This window comes from Pocillopora damicornis, chromosome 1 (assembly GCF_964200805.1).
Source record: "Pocillopora damicornis chromosome 1, jaPocDami1.2, whole genome shotgun sequence".
NCBI classification, from domain to species: domain Eukaryota; kingdom Metazoa; phylum Cnidaria; class Anthozoa; order Scleractinia; family Pocilloporidae; genus Pocillopora; species Pocillopora damicornis.
The window spans coordinates 17,697,950-17,703,949 of record NC_142670.1 but is presented as its reverse complement, the minus strand read 5'-3'; the positions used below and the strand labels follow the sequence as shown (position 1 = coordinate 17,703,949).

At 34.0% G+C, this 6,000-nt stretch overlaps 1 protein-coding gene across 1 annotated transcript in view; it reads left to right on the top strand.

Annotated features, from left to right (window-relative positions):
* LOC149052431 (uncharacterized) overlaps nt 1-361 on the top strand; it is a 4,367-nt gene extending 4,006 nt beyond the window's left edge. The window contains exon 5 of the mRNA XM_089195274.1: nt 1-361. This exon is cut by the window's left edge and continues 966 nt beyond it. The gene's annotated coding sequence lies outside the window, so the exon portion shown is untranslated.
* Nucleotides 362-6,000: the final 5,639 nt, after the last annotated feature.

Here is a 6,000-nt window from a genome sequence, read left to right as displayed (position 1 = left end):
TCGCCTGCTTGTATTCATACAATTTCAGATGAGAAACATTTTTTCTTTTACTTGGCCTAAAAGTAACTTTTTTATATTTTCACTTTTAGCTAGTATTTCTTACAACCTTTCTTAACCTTAATAATAATAATAATTTTTTAACAGGAGACTCACTCACCACGGTGATTTACATAGAGGTCCTTAACGTATTATCATAGTTTTTGATGAAAAGGATTTTTTTGAATATGAAAAAAAATATTAGTGATTTAGAAATTTTCTCAACTTTGGCAAACAGACTGATTATCGTTGTATATTAAAGAGGCTTGTATTCTATACTCTCTTGACATCGTACAATAAAAGAGGGAGTAAATGGTAAACTTAACGACTGAGAAAGTTGGTTTTAATGAACGTTTAGTTTCTGCTAGTTTCAAGGCAAACGCTAACTTTGAAAAATTTTATCCCCATTGAGAAAATCGACTTAAACGTATATTTCTGCATTTCTTTTCGACAACAAGGATTCGCGGCAAATACTCTCGTGCACGATGTATTTTGTACTGGATGTGTGAAGAAGAAGTAAAATTAAAATGATGAGCAAGAATTTTGACTGGATCAAACACGATCAAAGCGAAGCAAAAATCGTATTTGCCATCCCCGTAAATTCATCCTTTCAGGCAGTAAATTTACGCTTTTTCCTAGCATTTACTGCCCCTGTAAAGTAGTCAAATGTGGATTTTTTGTCACATTTGCCACTCGGCGCAAATACGTAGTGAACGATATTTTTCACCATCTTTGCTTCAAATGTAATTACTGTACAAATATAACGTTTGCGTAGTATTTGCTACTTGGTAAATATAAATTGTCGACCGCCTATGCTTTACATACAAATGTGATGCAAAAATGGGGTTTGCATCGCGGGTAAATGTAATCAAAACGACGTGCAGCGGAATGTTTGCTACAATTGTAAATTCATGTTTCGGTGCGGTAGATTTATCTATTTACCACATTTTTAGTTCATGTTAAAGCTGATGCAAATGTGCAGTTTTTCTTCTCATTTGCTTTGGACTGTAAAGATTGAGTAAATGCGGCATTTACCATCTTTGCTTCGCCTGCAAATATTATCCAACGATGGAATTTGCCTCGGGGCAAATATAAACAAATTTGATCAAATGTGGTATTTACTTCATATTTGCATTGATTTTGCAGTTGTTGTAAATCCATTTTTTCGTGCAGTGTATAAGTTGAATACTGGTGCGCATTAATGAAAACGTCAGTTGCCGAATGATAACTGTCTTTCAATATGATCAGGGATTAAATTTGGAGTAAAAAGTCTTCATTTTTCTGCAGCATTCTATCAATTGTCCAGTTAGTTTCCAATAAAAGTAATAATCAGTCCTTTCTTAGCTTTAAACCTAAAATAATTTTCTTATCCATTTTTGTTGTACGCGTGACTTAAACGCATCACGCGATTAAAATTATTGTCATAACTCTGAATTTCTTTAAAACAACACTTAACAGCAGCTGTAAAAACCTTTACTTTTCTGTGTATTTATTCTCTGCTGCTAATTTGGATAAATGCGATCAGGCTCTGAAAGTGTAAAGGGACAATCAATATTCAGGTACTTAATGTAATAGCTTTGTAGCTTTCTCCTCTACCCTAAGTAGTCGATTACTTTATCCTTCTTGCGGCAAAGTTGTTAACTTAAAGACTGTGAGCAATTTTTTGGGTGTATCGCAGAATAACTTCATTTCCGGTACAGATGTCGATTCTGTTGATGAATACGTGTTGATTTTATACTCTAACGGAATATTTATTCTTCACTTTTTATCTGTGGAACGTACAGTCTGTTATTCGATCCGTCTAGTGTCTTAAAGTTCTGTGAAATGACCGAAAAACGAACTGTACAATGAGCTTCCTTTGTGGTTTCAAAACAAAGGAAACATAGCGCTTCTGTAACACTGATCGAAATTTTATTTCTCTCTATAAACATTACTGCAATGTTGTGTAAACTACTGACGAGAATCAAGAACAATCAGCTTGTTAAAATGTCTAAATGCTTAGAGAAACACAATAAGATTTTGTAGTGAGATCTTCGGACTTCAGAGTGGAAAAATCTGCATGGGAGCGTCCACTTGGAATTTTTGTTTTAGACTTAAGAACAAAAAAGAGGAAAAATTGGTGATTAGCTTGTAAAACCAAAAATTTGAAAGTCAAATGAAAACTTAGGCGGAGACAAGAAGCAGTCAGCTTGTGGATGATGCAGGTTCTAAAAATTACCAATATTCAATTTTTTATATTTTTGTCGAGGCTAGCATTTCTTTCTTCAGCATCAATGAAATTAAAAGGAAACAAATTTAAAAAAATAGGAAAAAGAAAGACACACTTGGTCCACATGCTCTTTAGGAAGACGTAAAAACTACTTGAGTTTCAATAACTTCTAGTAAATAAATAACTCTTCTAGTTTATACCTGTTAACTTTTAACCAATAATTCTTAATTCTCTAAACCATACCGGGGCTTTCTCAGGAAAGAGGGAAGTGGGAAAAACGAGATTCATCAAATCCCTTGTTCCTTTTTCAACGAGTGATGGTAAGAATGCTCGTCATCTATAGTTATCTTTTAATATGATCAGGGATCAAATTTAGGTCAGAAAGTCTTCATTTTGCTGCAGCATTCTATCAGTTGTCTAGTTAGTTTCCAATAGTAGTAGTAATCAGCCTTTTTTTTTTAAAACCTTAACTAATTTTCTTTTTTTCATTTTTGTTCAGTACGTGTGACTTTAACGAAAAACGTGATTAAAATTCTCTTCCTAACTTTGAATTTATTTAAAACAACAATTAACAGCAGCTGTAAAAACCTTTACTTTTCTGTGTATTTACTCTTTGCTGCTTATGTGGATAAATGCGATCAGGCTCGGAAAGTGGAAAGGGACAATTAATATTCAGGTACTTAATGTAAAGGCTTAGTAACTTTCTTCTCTATCCATAGTTGTCAATTATTTTATCCTCCTTGGGGCAAAATAGTTGATTCAAAGACGATGAGCAATTTTTTCTGTGTATCGCAAAATAACTTCATTTCCGGAACATTTGTCGATTCTGTTGATGAATACGTGTTTGTTTTGTACTCTAACCGAATATTCATTCTTCACTATTTATCTCTGGAGTGTATAGTCTGTTATTCGATCCGTCTAGTTTCTTTAGGTTCTGTGAAATCACCGAAACATGAACTCTGCGATGAACTTTCTTAGTGGTTTCACAACAAAGGAAACATAGCACTTCTGTAAAACTGATCAAAATTAATTTTCTCTCTATAAACATTACTACAATATTGTGTAAACTACTGACGAGAATCGAGAATGATCAACTTGTTAAAATGTCCAAATGCCTAGAGAAACACAAGATTTAGTGGTAAGATCTTTGGACTTCAGAATGGAAAAATCTGCATTGGAGTGTCCACTTTGAATTGTTGTTTTACATTTAAGATGTAACAAAAAAAAAAGGAAAAATTGGTGATCAGTTTGTAAAACCAAAAATTTGAAAGTCAAATGAAAACTGAGTCGGAGACAAGAAGCGGTCGGCTTGCGGATGATGCGGGTTCTAAAAATTACTTAGTTTCAACTTTTTGTCAACGTTAGCGTTTCTTTCGTCAGCATCAATGAAACTAAAAGGAACTAAAATAAGAAAAAAAAAAGAAAAAAGACATATTATGTCCACATACTCTTTAGGAAGATGTAAAAACTACCAGTTTCGATAACTTTTAGTATGTAAATAACTCTTTTAGTTTATAACTGTTTATTTCCAAACAATAACAATTGTTTATGTAGTGGAACTTTAAGGATTTGCCTCCGAAGGAATAGTGCTATTCTTAACTCAAAATTTTGATTTCGTTTTGATTAAAAACAAAGAATTACGGTCAAGTCGCCGACGGTTCAACTGGCCAACGCCAACTCGCCGACGTGTAAAATCGATTAGAGACGTCGGCGAGTTGGTCTTCAATCCAGTACAACTTATCAGAAGTTGAACATATAGAAAAGTGAACTATCTTTAGTAAAAAAAAACAATTTTGTTTTCTTGCAAGAAACTTTATAAGGATTTCATGGCGAATAAAGCAAGGTAAACATCTCCAATGACTTTAAAAGCTTCAGACGCGAACGAGTTAAATTCTCAAAGTTTCCTCTCGTAACGTAACACCGAGTCACACAACGCGTGACGCTTTCATGAATCAATCGCTTGCTTTTTCTCATGACGTGAGCCTGGGACGCCTGTGCTTAAAGATATTTTCATAATTGCTGAGGCGCATTCTGCCAGCATGGGTTAACTGTGCCTAAATCGCTTATTTCTTCTTCTTCTTCATCTGAGTCAGTTCTCAGGTCGCCGTCAAAATTAATATTCATGTCTAATCCATATCGGAGTATTTTTTAAAATAATTGCAGGTTTTAGTTTCCTTTGAAGCCAACAAACAAAATGAGTTGGTTTCAAATTCGTGTTGTGGAGGTTCCTGACTGCATAGAAAAGATTCAAATAGCTTCCTTTTGTTAAAAATGGTCCTTATGGTTGTTCGGTTGGCTGATGATGCTCATTTTCGTCGTGTGACAGGCATGTCACGTCGGCGAAGGATAAATTAACGCGCGCAAAATAATGCAAAGGTTTGATCGCGGATATCTGTTTCCTTTTTTTTTAATTGTTGTAGCTAACCAAAAATAAACACAACGACTTTTTCAGTATTAATTTCCTAGAGAACAACGTAGGTTATGTTTTTCAGCTAATTGTTGTATGCGTGACTTGAACGCATCACGCGATTAAAATTATTGTCTTAGCTCTGAATTTATTTAAAACAACACCTAACAGCAGCTGTAAAAACCTTTACTTCTCTGTGTATTTATTCTCTGCTGCTTATGTGGATAAATGTCATCAGGCTCTGAAAGTGTAAAGCTACAATCAAGTTCAGGTACTTAATGTAATATCTTAGTAACTTTCTCCTTTATTTAATTATTTTATCCTTCTTGCAGCAAAATTGTTAATTTAAAGATGGTGAGCATTTTTTTCTGTGTATCGCAAAATAACTTCATTTCCGGTACATATGTCGATTCTGTTGATGAATACGTGTTTGCTTTGTGCTCTAACGGAACATTTATCATCTTTGGAACGTATAGTCTGTTATTCGATCCGTCTAGTTTCTTTAGGTTCTGTGATATCACCTAAAAATTAAATATACAATGAACTTTCTTAGTGGCGTCTAAACAAAAGAAACATAGCACTTCAGTAAAACTGATCAAAATTAATTTTCTCTCTATAAAAATTACTATAATGTTGCATAAACTGCTGACGAGAATCAAAAACAATCAACTTGTTAAAGTGTCGAAATGCTCAGAGAAACAAATCAAGATTTAGTGGTAAGATCTTCGGACTTCAGAATGGAAAAATCTGCATGGGAGCGTCCACTTTGAATTGTTGTTTTACATTCAATATATAATAAAAAAGAAGAAAAATTGGGAATTAGTTTGTAAAACCAAAAATTTGAAAGTCAAATGAAAACTTAGGCGGAGACAAGAAGCCGTCAGCTTGTGGATCCCGGTATAACGTTACCTTAAGTCAAGCTCTGTTCACGTGTAGCGATGGTTGTAAGTAAATACGTGCACGAGTGGGAGACATTCCATTGCTACCTTCTAATGTTATAGATTTTGTAATGTTGTCCGCTCAGATGGTCCTTATGTTTTTTCGGTTAGCTGGTGTAGCTTATTTTCCCCGTGTGACGGGCATGTCACGTCGGCAGGGGACAAATTAATGCGCGAAAATTAATGCAAAGGTTTGATAGTGTAAATTTATTTCCCTTTTTTTTTAAAAATTGTTCTAGCTAGCGAAAAGTGAAGAACCCAACTTTTTCAGTATTAAATTCCAACAAAACAATATAAGTTATGTTTTGCACCTGATAGGGCAATTTTTTTATGCATTAAAACTCTGTACGCTGCAGATAATAACAAAAGAGTAGTAAATGATGATGAAAATGGTAATGATAATTGTTCAA